This window comes from Lynx canadensis, chromosome A3, assembly GCF_007474595.2.
Source record: "Lynx canadensis isolate LIC74 chromosome A3, mLynCan4.pri.v2, whole genome shotgun sequence".
Taxonomy (NCBI): domain Eukaryota; kingdom Metazoa; phylum Chordata; class Mammalia; order Carnivora; family Felidae; genus Lynx; species Lynx canadensis.
The window spans coordinates 30,996,791-31,014,416 of record NC_044305.1 but is presented as its reverse complement, the minus strand read 5'-3'; the positions used below and the strand labels follow the sequence as shown (position 1 = coordinate 31,014,416).

The 17,626-nt window shown below is 43.8% G+C and overlaps 1 protein-coding gene across 5 annotated transcripts in view; it reads left to right on the top strand.

Moving 5' to 3' along the window:
• Positions 1 to 545: 545 nt before the first annotated feature.
• Positions 546 to 17,626, top strand: part of SLC23A2 (solute carrier family 23 member 2) — a 135,110-nt gene continuing 118,029 nt past the window's right edge. For 4 of the 5 annotated variants that reach the window (XM_030310031.1, XM_030310027.1, XM_030310030.1 and 1 more), the window contains exon 1: positions 546 to 627. The gene's annotated coding sequence lies outside the window, so the exon portion shown is untranslated. The remainder of the gene's footprint in view (positions 628 to 17,626) is intronic. The other variant, XM_030310028.1, reaches the window with a different exon arrangement.

The window sequence follows — 17,626 nt, the reverse complement described above, 5'->3', positions numbered from 1 at the left end:
AAGAAATGTCGGTCTGTATTACCGTGTCTGCCTCATGTAATGAGGACCTCTCCTCCAGTTAAGTTAAAAAACCTGACCCGAGAAACGGTGAAATTGGCTTGAAACCTCCGGCTCCCTGAGCCCAATGCACCACGCAAACTGCACGATTATCTTCCCGCAGCGATGACAGGGCTCAGTGTCAGGCCGGGTAAATGGGGGGCGCCAAGAGGGGGAGACTCCGGGCGAGCGCTCTGCCTTCCAGGTGGGCCCCAGGAGCAGGTGTGGCGGGAAGGCGCTAGAAGGGGGGCGATTTTCACGCAGGGGAAGGAGCTATAAGGGACCGGGGGAGGGGGGGCGCAGGGAACGCCGTGGGGGGCGGCTGCAGGGAGCCGGCTGCCCCGCCCGGGGCCCCGCGAGAGAGGGGGCGGCCCCTCCCCTGGGGGGGAGGACAGCGGGCGGGGGTCTGGGGCGGAGAGGGAGGTGGGTCCCGGGCCGGCGCGGGGGCGGGCGGCTCCGCGGCTCCCCGCCCCCGGCCCGCCCCTCCGCGGCGCCATTTTGCAGGCGGCTGTCGCGGGGACCGGAGGCGGCGGCGGGCACTGCGGCGCCGAGGCGCGGCGGCAGGACGGGAGCCCAGCGAGCTGCAGCCAGGTGAGAGTCGGGCCGTCGCGCCCCCCGCCCGGCCGGCGAACCGCACCTGCCGGGCCCGGCCGCGAGGTGCCCGCCGCGCCCACGAGGCCGGCCTGGCACGGCCCCCGAGCGCTGTCACCGGCCCCGCGGCGCGGCCTGCGCCCCCCCAGCCTCGGCCCTTCCCCCGGGTCTCCGCACCCGCGGGCCAGCCTGGCCGCGGGGCCCGTGGATGCCCGGCGACCCCCAGTCCCCGCCGCCCCACCGGACCCGGCCCGGCCCCCGGGCGCTCACCCTGCCCGCAGCGCGAGCCTCAGCGCGCTCGGGCCCTCAGGCCGCGCCGCGGGGAGGCAAGTGGGTCCCCGGGGACCGGACTGGCCGTTGCCGCCGCTTCCTGCCGGGCCCTCGGCCCGCGCGTCCTGGGGTCGCTCGCCCCGTCATCCCTCCGCGGGAGGTGCGGCTGGCATCCCCGCGCCCCCCGGAATTCAGGGCCATCAAGAGGGCGGCGGGGGGTGCCTTGTACATTTTTTGCTTCCTTCCCTCCTACAAAGGCTGCGCCAAGTAATTTTAGAAGCTTCTGCCCCGACCCCAGGGCCTTTCTCCCCGGCCTGTTTGCCGGGGGGTCGCGGATTCCCCTTGTTGGCTGCCTTGCTGGAAGGAGAAATTGAGCTTTTCCAGTGTGACTACTTTAAGGGCTCAGAATTTTCTCCTTCCTTTGACTCTTGATGTACCCTTGAATGGATAGCTGACAGGAACTCGGCCTACAGGCTGGGGGTTTTAAACATGACTGATGAGAAATTCTTGATTGTCAGGGCAGAGGGTGAATGAGGGCAACTGCAGGTGGAAGAAAGTCACCCATAAGGGATTTCTGGGTCTGGGGCGTCAGCTGGAGCTGTTACTTTTATTCTTGCAATGCTGGAAGATGGGAGGGGGAAGATGCTGTCCCTGCTGACATCTGGGTGTGCTGAGAAGGCTGGTGATGTGCGAGGACAGGAGACCGGGAGTCCCGAGGCAGTCTGGTTTGAGCTGTCATTAATTGGCCATGTGACTTCTCCCGGCCAGTTCTTCCTCTCTAAAGCCTGAGACAAGAATCAAGGGTAGCTGGAGCTTTTTTATTTCTGTTTTTTGTAGTTGAATTCTGTTGGGCAGGGGCCTCCCCATTTCCAGTTGTGTCCACCTGCCTTTTCACCTTTGCACAGGACTTTCCCTGGATGGCCCTGAAGGTGTTTGAATCTGGTGAGATTGAGAAAGGGCCTTTCAGCTCAGAAATTCTGAATTCTGGAAGGGGTTATGGTTGACTCCGTCAGGATCATTGCACTTGTCCAAAATGTCATGGCTTTTGGGCACCAGCCTTTGAAATGGTCAGCAGTGGGTGTGCCGTGTAAGTCCTCGTGGCACACCTGTTAGTTAAAGGAGATGAGCAGGTGTGTCCAGCCAGCTACCTGTTTCACCTGACGGCCTGAACATGAGCTATCTGCTTTCTAGACCATTTCCTTTGTCAAAATGGCGACTGGCTCCTTTCTTTGAAATCCAGGGCATTTCTCTTGGTTTCTTTGCTCCGAGTGGGGGGTGATTTTTTTTTTTTTTTTTTTAAGAAAAGAGGTATTTCAAAAACTTTACATATTGTCTTTTTTTCCCCCCCCACACGGTTGCATAGTAGTTGTGTTTTCTGACTGTGGCAAAGTTAATTAAGCTGAGTTTTAATGTCCGGATGTTTCAGAAATGCTTATGAAAGCACCTGGCTAGAATATTGTAGGAGGTTTTGCTACGTTTCATGCCACACTGCCTGTGGCGTTTGTGTGGCAAAGGCTAGAGGTCTTAGCGCTGCAGAAATTAGGTATCTCAGGAGCAGCCTCCCATAGCCTTCCATTAGCCCAGCTGCTAATTTGGTGCCAGGTGCTGTTTGAACAAATCGTTGTTGAATAAAACCCAGTCTTTTGCCCTCAAGGAGCCTAAGGTCTGGGATATTGGAAATCCTGAGTTGGCCATTGCCATCCTATTCAGTGTCTCTAAAGACAAATCTGGGATCCTTTTGGGGACTCCTTTCTGGCACCACTGGTAGCTTGAGGAATTTTTCCATTTTGCTTAAGGGAATTAAAAGTCAGCAGTCATAATTTGCAATTACATAGTGCTTTGTACTTGTAAATGAAAGCTTTTTAAAAACTTATTTTTGTTTAATCCTCTTAGGCTTTTTTAATTTAAACATTTTATAGTCCTTCCCTGACCTGTTTCCAGGCCTTGCCTATAAAATTCCCAACATGCCAGTCGGTTCCCAATACCAGATAACCTCATTAATTCATTTTTACTCCCTGCTGTTCTTGTAGTTACTCTCTTCTCAGAGGGCTGCCTGTCTGGGCTTTTTATTTTGCTGGGGAACATTTCCTGCTCCAGGTTAGGCTGTGTGTTACTGACGCGGGATTTAAATGAGCCCTGTGTGTGCTTTATGGCACTGTCTTCGATTTTCTCCCTGGGTTTTCTATTTCTGGCCTGTTATTTTGTCACAGGGTCTAGATTGTTGACTCTCGAATGACTGAGGTTTGCTTCCATCTTATACTTTTCATAGGACTTGCACATAATTAATACATTTATTGAGAGCCTGCTGTGTGCCAGGCAATGTTTTTGGTGTTTTGGATGCTTCGTTGGAGATTCTCTGCCCACATGGAGCTCACACACTGGTGAGGAGGCAGACCATGAGATCTGGTGCCCTGAAGAAGAATCTGGCAGGATTGAGGGTATTAAGACTTAGGGTGGGAGCTGAAACTTTGGAAGGATAGACAGGAAAGGCCTGAGTCACCTTTGAGTGAAGACAGGAGGAAGTGAGTCATATGATATCTGGGGGAGGAGCATTCCCAGTGGAGGCAACAGCAGATGCAAAGGCCCTGAGGCAGGAGGAGAGCGTTTGGTTTTGAGGTCAAAGAGATCTTGGGAGTTGGATCTTGTAAGGCCATGTGACACATAGTGAGGTCTGTGGACTTTACCTTGAGGGGAATGGAAACCTTTGGAGGGTTTTGAGTAGAGGGGACGTGGGCTGACATAGCTTTTAACGGGGACATGCTGGTTGTTGCTGTTTGAGAATCAACTAGAAGCAAGGAGGGCAGGGCAGCTGTGTGACCTGCTAGTGCAGGGCTGAGGGTGGTGGTCAGACTAGGGTAGCCGGAGGGTATTCAAAAATGACGGGATTCTGAGGTGGGGCCCAGGAAATTGCCGATAGGCCAGAAAGAAAGTTGGGGGCAATGCCCAGGGTCTGGCCTGAGCACTTAGAATGAAAGGGACCGAGATGTCGGTGATGGCTGAGGAGCTGGTATAGCTCCTCCTCAGGTTAAGTTGTCACACTAAACTGACAAACCCAAATGCAGTCATAAAGGGAGAGGGTGCGTGCTTTGGGGGGGGCTCCTCCATGGACATATAAATCTTCTTGAGAATTCCTCATTACCTTTCGTTTTAATTCTCTCCTGTGACCTCAGCAAGTCTTCAGGTGTAGGTGGCCTCGAAGGCCCTCTGAACGTTTACTTACGAAGGAGAGTTCCATCTTCTTATTTATTCAAGAGCCATTTCTTGCGCTGCTTCGGTGGGGTTACATGTTATGCAGGCCTAGCATCTAAAGATAGCACAAAAAGCAAAGATCTGGATTCATAAAAAATGACCTTTGAAAATTCCTGTATCCCAGGGAGTGTGGCAGGCACGATCTGCACATACGCTCTGTAGGGAAGCCTCTGTTTACATGTAGTGAACACAGTCGTGGACAGTGTATAATTTCACAGAGGAGCGTATTTGCGATTTAAATCAAGTGTTCTCATGGTCACGAACTACTGAGTAGCTTTAGGTTGCAGCCCAAAGCCACTTTCTGTTGGCCATTGTCTGGACTCCCAGTTCTTGTTGATGCATACTCTCTCTGCAGCCTCCAGGAGTCTGTCCCTCTGTAAGGGCATCAGAGTGGCCTTGGGCCTTTGCTTGCCTGGCTGCCCGAAACCATGGTTTTCTCTGGTCAGGAAAGCCTTCTTCACATACAGTTCTTCTCCTAGGTTTTGGCCGAAGTGGCGCCCTGGTGTCAGTTGTCCTGGGGCATCTTAGTGAGTGTCTGGTGCAGACTCACCCTTCTGGACGGCCACCTCTCAGTTCACTCTCAGTGTGAATCTTACACAGCCAAATCCCCCCATCTTCTCAGTCGAGTGTGAGCTCAGTTTAATAAAATGCACTTCCCCTCTAGGAGCCTCTCCAGGTGGTAGAGAAGACCCAACAAAGACTAGACGGTGGGCCCTGTGAGATAGGGCCAGTGCAGTAACGACAGCACCAGTATGCATCGGTTAGGTGCTGAGCACCTGAGGTCATTATCGTTAGTCCCAGCAACTGGCAGGCGGAGTGCTTCTGTCTGGGCTTCGTTTTATTGATGAAGAAACTGGAGTTTGGTTAATTTACCAGAATAAACTCTTGGGTCTCGGTTTCTGCTCTTAAGCTCCAGTTATCCGTGGGGCCCTCTGAGATACTATGCCTTTCCCTGGTCTTGTCTGAAGCTCTGGGTTTTCAAGTTCCTGTTGGCCTAGAAGAGGGCAAAGAAGCTGGTGATGGGTGCCAGGTGCTCCGCCTAGCACCTCCTGTGTTCACTAATGCCCTTTAATCACAGCAGCCCTATGAACTAGGTATTAACTCTTGTTTCTGCTTTACAGCTGAGGATGCCAAGATCTGGATCCTTCTTCCTTTTTCCTGCCTTCCTCTTACCTGGCCTGTTTTTCATTCCTGGCTATGGTATTTTCCTCTGTGTACCCCAGCTTGGGTCCTTCGCTCCTTCTATTCCTTCGTCATTTCCTGTAGGAATTTTCCATAGCCCCTCTCCCCCAACACATGCACCTTTCTTTTACATGGTCTCTCTTTGAGGCAGCAGCCCTTTGCCACCAGCTTCATTTTATTAAACTTGCATTAGCTTTTTCATCCCGGAGCATCACTTCATCAAGGAGGTCTTGGTATTAGGACTCTGGATGGTCTTCTCCACCTACTTTTCTTTTTTTTTTTTTTAAATTTTTTTTTTTTTCAACATTTATTTATTTTTGGGACAGAGAGAGACAGAGCATGAACGGGGGAGGGGCAGAGAGAGAGGGAGACACAGAATCGGAAGCAAGCTCCAGGCTCCGAGCCATCAGCCCAGAGCCTGACGCGGGGCTCGAACTCACGGACCGCGAGATCGTGACCTGGCTGAAGTCGGACGCTTAGCCGACTGCGCCACCCAGGCGCCCCATCCACCTACTTTTCTTTAAAAAGTTTTTTTAATGTTTATTTCTGAGAGAGAGAGCACAAATGGGGGAGGGGCAGAGAGAGAGGGAGACACAGAATCCGAAGCAGGCTCCGGGCTCTGAGCTGTCAGTACAGAGCCTGATGTGGGGCTCGAACTCATGAACTGTGAGATCATGACCTGAGCCGAAGTCGGATGCCCAACCCACTGAGACACCCAGGTGCCCCAAACGCCCCCCCCCCCCCCCCCCACTTCTGATGAAGAGCACTGCTGGAAATGCTGTTTCTTCTACATTGGTACTGTAGTTGGAATTTCAGCCTCCCGTTGCTTTGGCTTTCTTGTTCCCTATTCGGTGCTGGCTAAATCATTTGTTGTCACCAAAGGCAAATCAACTGGCTGGGGGTGCAGTCTCTTCCCTGTCTAACATGTTGAACTCAAACTGGAGAGTTTCTCATTCAGAAGGTCTGGAGGTGGGGCCCAGTAATTTGCATTTCTAACCAGTTCCCAGTGATGAGGATGCTGCTGGTGGGAGAACCACTGGCCCCTGTGCAAATCAAGTTTTATTGAAACACAGCCATGTGCGTTCAAGACCCCATATGACCTGCAGGCCTAAAATAATTGTTGTCTGGCCCTTTATAGAAAAAGTTTGATTACCTCTGCTTCACAGTATGGATGTATGAGATCAGTGCTGAATATTTTCTATTGAATTCATATTTTATCAAGAGCTCTTCATATATTAAGACATTGATTCGCAAATTATTCCACAAAAGTATGATATGGGGAATATATGCATATTTTGAAGTGTTAGGGAGTATAACACGCATGACACTTCTTTTAAGTCTTCTGTTTTATCTAAAAATAACGTGAATTTTTTATTCTATTCCAGCAACATCAGTGCTTGGTTTAATATGGAACATTTTTTGTCCTTAATCTTTGAGTAAAGTTGATGCTACTGGATATGTTATTTTAATCCTGCTTCACTCTGTTTGAGAAATAAGCCATTAAGATTTGCATTTTTTTGTCATAAGTTGCAAATATTTGTCTATGCTTTGAATTCAGATCTGTCAGTCTTTTTCTTTCTTGTGCTTTCTCTATCCTGGCATTTTAATATTCCTTTATATGTGTCTTCATTCTTTTGAAAAATATGTGGCTATAATTTAATAACTATTGGAGTGTGGCATGGAGTAAGGATTATTTTTTCTCTACATTTTTCCTAGCACCATTTATTCATTAATTCATCCTTATTAAGTTAAAATGACACCTTAATCATATGCTGAATCTGGAGATCTGTTGTGGGACTTACTCTTTTGTTCCATTTATCTGTCTATTCCTTTGCCATGACCTAGCTATTTTCATCATTATAATTACTTAATAGTAGGCTTTGCTGTCTGATAGTGCCTATGCTCAATTTTTTTTTCCTGTATTTTTCAGTTTAGGGTTTCAAAATAATGGGACATTTTATTAAATGTATGTAAATTAATTTGGGGAGACTTGTCACCTTTATAATAGTGAATTGTTCTGACCAACCACCTGTATTAACTCAGGGTGGTTATGCTATGTGTGTTCTATATGTGCTATATGTATTCTAACAAAATAAAGTTATTTCTTACATTTTTTTGGGTTGTTTTCCTCAAGTGTGGCGAGTTACGGATCTAGGCTCCTTCCATCTTACTGCTGACTTCATAATGTGGCTTCTAAGTTTGCCGTGGAATTCTGTGCGTGGAAGATTGTTTCACAGGCTAGGCTTGGAAGTAGCAGTATTTGCTCCCACAGTCTGTTGGCTTGTCCCAGAGGCACGGGGGACAGACGCATGTCCTTCTGTGTATCTGTGACGAAAATGAAATGGCACTGTGTCTGCTGTTGTACTTAACCAAACTCTGTTGTTCTTATTTTTCAGTTGATTCTTGAGTTTCTTAGGCAATAATATGGTCATTTGGATTTTTTTTTCTTACACATTTTTCTTAATAAATTGTAGAGTACTTACAGATTTTTAAAAAAATGTTTATTTTTGAGAGAGAGCCAGAGTGTGAGCCGGGGAAGGGGCAGAGAGAGGGAGAGACAGAATCTGAAGGAGGTTCCAGGCGCTCAGCACAGAGCCTGATGCCGGGTTCGAACTCGTGAACCGCAAGATCCTGACCTAAGCCGAAGTTGGACTGTTAACCAACTGAGCCATCAAGGCGCACCTAGAACATATTTTAATGTAACAGTCCTTTTAGTCAATTTTTACTGGAATGCGTTATTGTATATAGTCTTTAATGATATTAAAGAAGTGTCCTATTTTAAAGGTCTTTCACTAAATTGCAGTATTTATACATAATGGTTTTGAATGAACAGTTTGTCACCTTGACATTGACCCTGGAATTTTGTACCACAAAAATCCTCAGCCGTCTCTGTCCCTGTTATTGTGGTAATTCTCCAAAGAAGTTCAGCTTCCCTGCTGATTTGAGGATGACCTCAAATTTCTTGCCAGGAGAAATTATATGAGTTATATCTTTCCTTCAGGTTCATCCCAAGGGCTTCTATTTTCTAACCATGCTGTCGTATTGTGCAGCTGTTGGCATCTTTTGTGTCTGGGATTCTGACCCACAGGCTTTGAAAATGTGCTCTCCCTTCGAGAAGTATTTGTGGGTTCTTGTTTCCCTTCCTTTACTCTTTCATCCTTGTGAAGATACACTGAATACTCTAGCAATGTCGATTTGCCTCTTCTGTTGAAGTTCTGCCTTTTGCACCTGCCTCCTGACACCCACTGTGAGTTCAGGCCCTTGTCTAGGCTGCCCATCCTGCAGCCTGTGTGTGCCGCGCCCCCCCCTCCCCGCCTTCTTAAATGATGGGTTTGCACCCTCACCCCTTGAGCTCCCTGTGGGTCTGCTGTGGACTCCCCTACCAGTGGCCCCAGATGCTGCTCTGAACCCCTTGAGAGGCCCTGGCAGGTGGGTGGGGTAGGGAGTCTTATTACTTGGGCAGTAAAAGCAGACGGGGTCCAACTCTTTTTCTAGCATTTAGTTCAGTGCCTAGGGTGCTGCTCCAAAATGGCTTCAACTTTTTCTTCACTTTCTGTTTTCAACTCTAAGATCTCCTCTTTTGTTTTTTGAATTGGTGTCAGGTGTCAGTCAACTCCTGTTTTCCAGACAGCTTTGACTCCTTTTCATTGATAAGTATATATACATCAAGTGTGCTTGTGTGCATCTCAAAGTTTCACAAAAAAACACGCATAACCTTGTATGCTGTGTATTCTGAAATTTTGTATTCCTATTTCATGAAAAAATTCGTTGTGGTGCTCTACATTGATTTTGTGATCTGGTCGTGAAATCTGTACATGGCTCTGCTTGTGAGTTTGAGAGGTTATTTATCCATACTGTGTTATGGTAAGGAGCGAATGATGGGGAGGAAACTCTTGACACACAGGAACCTTCAAAAAAAAAGTTTTATTGAATTATTATTCCGTAAAACCCACCCGTTTAAAGGATATGCTTCTGTTGTGTTAGTATATTCACTGAGTTGTATGTAACCCACTGCTCTCTCAGAACGTTTTTATCCTCCCATGAAGGAATCGCGTGCCTGTTTCAGTGGTGGCTCCCCATGCTTCTCTCCCCTCAGCCTCTGGCAACCACTAACCTACACTATTTCTATGGATTTGCTTTATCTGGATACTTCATATAAATGGAATCCTACCTATGTGTCCTTTTGTGATTGTTTTTTAGCATGTTTTTATGGTTTATCCATGTCGTGGCATGTATCACTGCTGTATTGTTTACTGGTTAGTTGATGAACATCTGGGGTGTTCCTGCATTGTAGCTGTTATGAATAATGCTTCTGTGAATGTTCCTGTACAGGTTTTTGTGTGATCATGTTTCAGTTCTTTTGGTTAAATATCAAAGGGTGGAAGTACTGGGTCGTACGGTGATTCTGTGTTCAACATCTTCAGGAACTAACAAACTTTTCCGAAGTAGGTGGGTCGGCAGTCTGACAGTTGTCATTTCTCCACATCCTCACCAACACTTGTCATTGTCTCTTTGATTATACTCATTCTGTTGGGTTTGAAGTGTTACCTCATTGTGGATCTTATTTGCATTTCCCTAATAACTAATGAGGTGGAGCATCTTTTCATGTGCTTATTGGCCATTTATATGTCCTCTGTAGAGAAATGTCTGTCAAATCCTTTGCCCACTTTTTAATTGGGTCATTGTCATTTTATTAATAGGTTTTAGGTACCAGTCTCTTACCTGATATATAATTTGTAAATTTCCCCCATTTTGTGGATTGTCCTTTTACTTTGTGTTTCTGTCCTTTTGAAACACAAAAGTTTTTAATTCTGGTTGGAGTCTCACTTATTTTTTTGTTCTTTTTTTTTATTTTTTTAATATGTCATATCTAAGAAACCATTGCCTAACCCCAAATCACAAAGTCACAAAAATTTACCATTTCTTGTATGTTACCCCTATATTTTCTAAGAGTTTTATTTAATTAATTAATTTATTTAAAGTTACCTCTACACCTGATGTGGGTTTTGAACTCAGGAACCTGAAATCAAGAGTCACATGCCCTTCTGACTGACCCAGCCAGGTGCCCCTAAGAGTTTTATCTTTTATTATTATTTTTAATGTTTGTTTATTTTTGAAAGCAAGCAGGGGAGGGGCAAAAAGAGAGGGAGACAGAGGGTATGAAGCGGGCTCTGCATCGACAGCATAGAGCCCGATGCGGGACTCAACTCCTGAACTGTGAAATCATGACCTGAGCTAAAGTTGGACGCTTAACTGACTGAGCCGCCCAGGTGCCCCAAGAGTTTTATCTTCTGGATTTAGATCTTTGATCACTTTTGAGTTAATTTTTGTATATGGTGTGAGGTAGGGGTCCAACTTCATTCACTTATGGTGATTTCCAGTTCTCTCAGCACCATTTGTTGAAAAGGCCATTCTTTCCTCACTGAATTGTCCTGGCACCGTTGAAAATCACCTGACCATGAATGTTAAGGTTTATTCTGTATTCTCCATTCTACCCGCATAGATCTGTCTGTCCATCCTTCTACCAGCATGTCTTAATTAGTATAGGTTTGTATTTAGTTTTGAAATTAGAAAACGCGAATCCTCCAGTTTTGTTCTTTTTCAAGACTGTTTTGGCTATTCTGAGTCGTTTGCATTTTTATTTGAATTTTAGGATTCGTTTGTCAATTTTTGCCAGAAAGGCAGATGGGATTTTGATAAGTGATTGCATTGAATCTGTAGATCAGTCTGGGTAGTATTGCCAAGAACTACATATTTTTAACAGAAAAATTTCATGAGATAATATCTATTTGCACTAGGAGCATGTATCCAGATATTCTAGCCTATCTAGTCCATTCCATTTTTTAATTTTGTTCATGGGTTTATTATCTATTATTTGAAAAACCTGCTTCAAGTCAATGGTTCTCAACCTTGACAGCAAATTGGAATCATCCAGAGTACTTTATATCCACGTGGTCTCATCCCAGAGGCTGAGGTGCCCTTGATCAGGAGTCCAGCCTGAGTGTTGAGATTAAGAGAAAAAATTCTCCCAGGTGATTCCAGTGTGCAGCCAGGGTTGAGAACCATTGCAGTAAGAGAACTGAAGTGCATATAGATACCCCTTTTAAAGCCTGTGCATAGTTAGCTGAACATATTACGGGATGGGAATGTGCATACTATAGCTGCAGAGCCACATGCGTGAAACATTTGGTCACTTAGGTGAGGAATGTGTTAGGTCTGTGTACTTTTTCTTAATCTGCTCGCTAACATTGTCCTCTGGAGAAATGAAATCATTTTGCTTTGGACTTCTGGGTGTGGGTAGTTGTCTCTGGTCTGTATAGAGAGCAAGAATAGAGCAGTCCTGGAGAGGGTCATTTCTCAGGAATTTTTGTGTCTTTTGCCTTTGGAAATGGACTGATCTGAGAAGAATATGGAGGAAATGCACAGCTATTTTAGGGATTGTCCCTTAAAGAACACTGAAGCTCTTGGTTAGGATTCTTGGTTGGAAGTGTATAAAGCTATGGTCAGAATTACTGAAAAGCCATCTGAAGTGGAACTGGTGTCCTGTCTTAGAATATTAAGGGAAATTAGGACTGTGGTGAAAACACACACAAACTAGCTTATTTTACTCATTTGAATTTTTTTTTTCTGGTTTATTTGAAAGTAAAATTTTCTCGTTTGTGTACTTATAAGCGCACATGCATATTTGTATTTTAAAGTAGAGATACGGGGCCTTTTTAAACCAATTTCTTTTTTTATTTAGCAATGTACTTTAGGCATATGACTAAATCATTAAATAGCCCTTTAAAACATGGCTTTTAACAGCTCATTTGTGCTGAATGCATCATGTTTTATTTGACAAATCCTTCTATTGTTGGGCATTTAGCTTATGAGCCGTTTTTTGCTGTGGGGAACATAATACAATAGTGAACAGCCTTGTATGGAAATCTGTGTGCATTTTTCAGATTATTTCTTTAGACTACTTTTTGGAAGGGACATCATTTGCATTTTTTAAGGCTTTGTTACATACATAAGATGCATCCAGGTTAACGGACTGGGAATTATTGCCATAGTTGAACATTCCTGTTCTCTTTCCTTTTCTTTTTTCTTTCTTACCAATTTGGCCGGAGAATAGAATCATTGTTTATTCTGCTTTTCTTTGATAACTTGGAGTTTGAACACTTCTTCGTTAGGTTTTGGGCCATTTGTATTTTGTTTGGGTTATTTATTTCCTTTACTAATTTTTCTAGTTTTGTGTTCATCTTTTTCCTGGTGATTTATAGCAGTTCTTTTTACAACCAGGATATTAACACTTTAATTAATGTTGCAAATATGTTTCCCATTTTGTCTTGTAATTTTATGATCCGTTCAAGAAGTTTTACTTGTAGATCATTTTGGGGGCTTCCGTTTTCAAAATAAAAATCTCATTTTTCAGACTTGAAAGTTTCAAATGAAATATTTTCTTGAAGATGAATAAAAATCTGTCAGGATGTGATTTTGCCTAAAATAAGTTTTTTAGATTTCACATCTGCCTGTCAAAGTATGAGGAGAATAATCAGCTGAATTTTAAAAAGTTAAAAATGAACTTGGAGATTTTTCAACATCCTGGTCCCAATAAATGAGAACTGTAAGTGGGATCACCTGGCAGTTGGGTGCTGTTATTCTAAACAGCCAGAAAGTGGGGCTAGATGTCACTTAGGAGCTTTCCACTCAAATTAAAAAATATTTCGACACTTTTGGTGGTTAGTGCTTTTTCCCTTTGGGTATGTATGATGTCTGTTTGGGGTTGATGGAGCTCCTGTGCTTTAATTCCTTACTTTTTAAGTCCAGTACTATTAAAAAATTGAGACTTTTGCATCATACTTAAATAATAGCCTCAAGTGACTCTTTCTAATTATATCCTTTAGGCTTTTTCCAAAATACGGACTTCTTTGTATTCCAGGTCTCTGGAAACACTTGTCCTAACTAGTTTGTAGTATTAGTCTTGTTAACCCGTGGAATTGTGGGCAGAAAGTTAATAACCTGTGGCAAGGGCTCAGAGCAGGTGCTGGGTGCGTTCTGTGCCTCCCCACAGTTTCTACTGAGAAGTGAGACTGGTTTGGGATCTGTTCTGCTTCTCTCTGGGCCTGTGTCTCTGCTTCCCCTCTCTGCCCCTTACTGCCCTTGGCTGGTGGGTCTGTGGGATTTCTCATTTACCTTTTGTGTTCGTTCTCCCACCCACCTTTATCGAGCACCATCTTGGGCAGGGTACTGAGGCACACCTGGGAAGAAGTAGCCTGGCTGGGACCCCTGGCATCACCATCTCCACAGGTCTTCCCTGGTTCTGAGTTCAGGATTCTGACCCTGATTTACTTTAATCTGATTACAGGCATTATCTGTTATCATTCTTAGACACTTTGGAGAAGTTTTAGGGACTTTTGGAATTAGCTTTGGGGTTAGCAAGGTTCCTGGAGAACCTTGTCATCCCTCTTCACCCACACTCCTGGTTCTGTCCCCAAATTATTCCTGTCTTCCACAGTGATGCGGCCCCAGAAATGGGTACAGGATGGGAGGAGCGATAGCAGGGGAGTCCTTTGAGCGGTCAAGGCTGGGTGGCTTAAGGAACACCCGGCACCAACAGGCAGAGAATAGGGGGTTTCAGAGAGAGGTTGGGTCATTAGAAGATACAGGCACATCCAGTCTGAAGGGAAGCTTTGGGGTAAGCTTTTCAGCGTAACTCCACTGTACTTGTTCACGCACTAAGGCACAGTTTATTAGGGGAAAATGGAACCGTTTGTGTTAGCTGAGCTTGACTTATTACCACTGATAATTGTCATTGGGCCGTGTTTTTAATTTGGTCATTTTGCCAGGAACATAGATCAGACATTGCTCCTTAGATCTTTGGGTAATTAGGAAGATTGGCAAGCCTCCATTCTTCTTGAATGAAGTCATTATTATCCTATTTGTAATATGGGATTAAATATGTTAAGTGAAAGGCATTTTTAATTTTTTTTAAAGACAGTTGCAACTTAAGCATGTGGGCAAAATTATCTTGTTTTGTATGTGTATTCTTGAATTTCAAGCTTTTTTTTTTTTTCCTAATCACAAATACATGTTCATTAGTAATGTAAAACAGAAAAGCATAAAGAAATAAGACCTCGAAGCGCCTGGGTGGCTCAGTCGGTTGAGCGTCCGACTTTGGCTCAGGTCATGATCTCACGGTCCGTGAGTTCGAGCCCCGCTTCGGGCTCTGTGCTGACGGCTCAGAGCCTGGAGCCTGTTTCAGATTCTGTGTCTCACTCTCTCTCTCTGCCCCTCCCCTGTTCATGCTCTGTCTCTCTCTGTCTCAAAAATAACTAAACGTTAAAGAAAAAAAGAAAGAAGACCTCACATGCAATCTGACACCCAGGGAGGATCGCCTTTAATATTTAGGGAGAGTATTTAGACTGCCTGGTTTACCACATAAGTGTAGTTTTTATATAAAAATGGGGTATGTTCTGACCTCCCCCCCTCCCCCCCCCCACACCTTAGTAATAGAGCACGGCTGTTTTCCTGAATGGCTGTGTAGTGTTTTATTATAAAGCATTTTCTTGTCATCATTTAGTTAGCCAGCCCTTAGATATTGGGCATTTACTTGTTCTACAACTAAAGTGACTATAATTGTACTCACTAGGTATTTTCTTAGAACAGTGATTTTATTGGATATACATTTTTAAAGGGGTGGATGTCAAACATTTAAAAAATTTTTTTCTTTCAACGTTTTTTATTTATTTTTGGGACAGAGAGAGACAGAGCATGAACGGGGGAGGGGCAGAGAGAGAGGGAGACACAGAATCGGAAACAGGCTCCAGGCTCCGAGCCATCAGCCCAGAGCCCGACGCGGGGCTCGAACTCACAGACCGTGAGATCGTGACCTGGCTGAAGTCGGACGCTTAACCAACTGCGCCACCCAGGCGCCCCTATTTTAAAATGATTTTGACCAAAAACATCTAGCTGAAAATGAAGGCGAATATTTCTCTGATCTTGGAATGACGAGGGACTTCCTAAGCCTGAAAGTATTAGAAGCAATTGCAAAAAGATGTTAGATTTGACTTTAGAGAGATTAAAAAAAAAATAAATAAATCCTTTATTTCAAGTGACAGAGAGGAAAAAGCAGTCATTTATTTTTTTCTGGGGAAAATGTTTGCAACATGGCAAAGGGTTAATTAATGTCCTTAATTTGTTAAGGAGCTCTTACAAATGAATAAGAGAAAAAAGGAAGCCTACTGAAAAAGTGGACAAAAGGCACTTTACAGTTCATAAGAGAACTATAGATACATGGATCAAAGAAATCAAGATTGAAACCAGATGTCATTCTTTGCATGTCAAATTTGCAAACGTTAAAAAAAAAAAATCTAGGACTGGCAAATGAAGTTAACATACAGTTTTCTTCTCTTGTGCTTTCTTTGTTAGCTTGTCAGTTTTCCCAGAAGGAGTTGGGAAGGTTTCCCATTTCCTATTTCTTTACCAGGAAGGATAGGATATAACTGGCCTGTGAATTTTGTATGAGCCTGGCACCTTTTTCAAGCCTAGGTCTTTGCTTTTTTAATTTTGTCTATTCGTTTACTGTTATTCAGGCTTAAAATTTTTTTTTTCCTAAAAAAATTGTCCATTTCATTTAGATTTTGGGGTACATACATGTGCTTCCTTTGTTAAGTCCTTTAAAAAATACAAATTCCATGTAGAAGCATGAAGGGTATGTAGTATCTTGTGTTGGCTCTTGCTTTCAGAAGATACTCGCTGTCCTGTTCCACAGGTATTTTAATTTTCATTGAAGAGGTTTTTTTCTTTTTTGAATTAGGTAGGTAGGTATTTTGTCAGCTTTTTTGGCGTTTACTAAATTGACAAAATGATTTGGTTGCTTAGTTTCTGGCCTGTGAATGGTACTGGCCCCCGGGGCTATATCCTTCCTGCTTCTAAAGTATTTACATCCTTTTTTAAGGAAATGCTAAAATATAGAGATGACAGTTATACGAATATGGATGTTATTCCCCCTCCCCCAATTTTTTGGATTTTTTTTTCTCTGTGAAATCAAAGCCTGAAAATCATAGCTTTTAATACCTTTGCACGCCCCAATTAAGAGTGTAGAGAAGCCCTGTGAATGTTTTCTTGTGCGTTCACAGTGGCCTTTGTGGGGGACAGTCAGGTGGTGCGTCATTGAGCTCCCAAGTGACGTTTCCTCTGAGCTGCTCACAGTGCCCCGGGCTTTGATCTCAGTGTTGTAACCTTGCGTGCAAAGGGCAGGTCTTCATGTCGAGTGTGGTGGCACACGAAGGGGAGGGGTGCTGGCTGGCACCAGGACAGAAGTTCAAGGATGCGCCCTGATAACTCAGTCTTGTTTCTGTTCGGCTCCTCCTGCTTAATTCCCCTTTCAAAAATATATTTGTATTTTTCCAATATTAAAACTTATGACCCAATTCTGTGTTTTGGTCTCTGATAGTCGTCCAGTGAAGTAGAAAGCCAGTCCTTCCAGACACTGGTTGTACTAATCAGCTTAAAAAATACTTTCCAAAAACAAATCTTCATGGGGTCATAGTACTTGCACTCGCCCTTCTATAATTTTTCTCTTGATTTCCAGCTAAAGTGATTTTGTTAATTGCAGCTTTGCCCTCATGGAAACTTTTTTTCTTACTTTTTTTTCTTTTATTTTTAGCGTTTTAAAGGATTTACAAAAGAAGCATACACGTGTTGGAAAATAATTCTAACTTGTCAGAATTGGATAAAGCAAATTTTGAAAGTCACACAGCCTCTTTTACCCCCTATACTTCAAGGCAGTTTGATCTTTATTCTTTCCAGCCCTTTCTTATGTCCACAAATATGTTCTGTATAATTACACTTTTAATAAAAATGGGATTATACTATACATATTGTGCAACTTGCATTTCTCAAAGGACAAAATATATAATTTCAGTTTAACCGAAAATAAGCTGTTCTTTTAAAGCTTTTCTTTTGTTATTTTTTTTCTGTTATTTCCATTCTTTGTCTTCTTGACTAATCTTCATTGATGGAAGTTGCCTTTGTGCTTCCCTTCTGACTCTAAATTTTTAATAAACATAGCTTAAAATAGATTTGTGGTTATGAAGATTTTATTTTGGGCAATAAATTACCTTGTTTTTCCTCTTTGAATGCAAAATGTTTTAGCAAGAGAAAAATAGCTTCTCCATTCATATTCTAATCCATTAAAATAAGTAGTAATTTTTTTGTTCCAAACAGCAAAAGACCAATGTTTAGTTTCTGAAATTAAAAAAATAGGATCACTGGAGGCTTATTGAAGGCTGGATGGTACAAGTCTGATGGCATT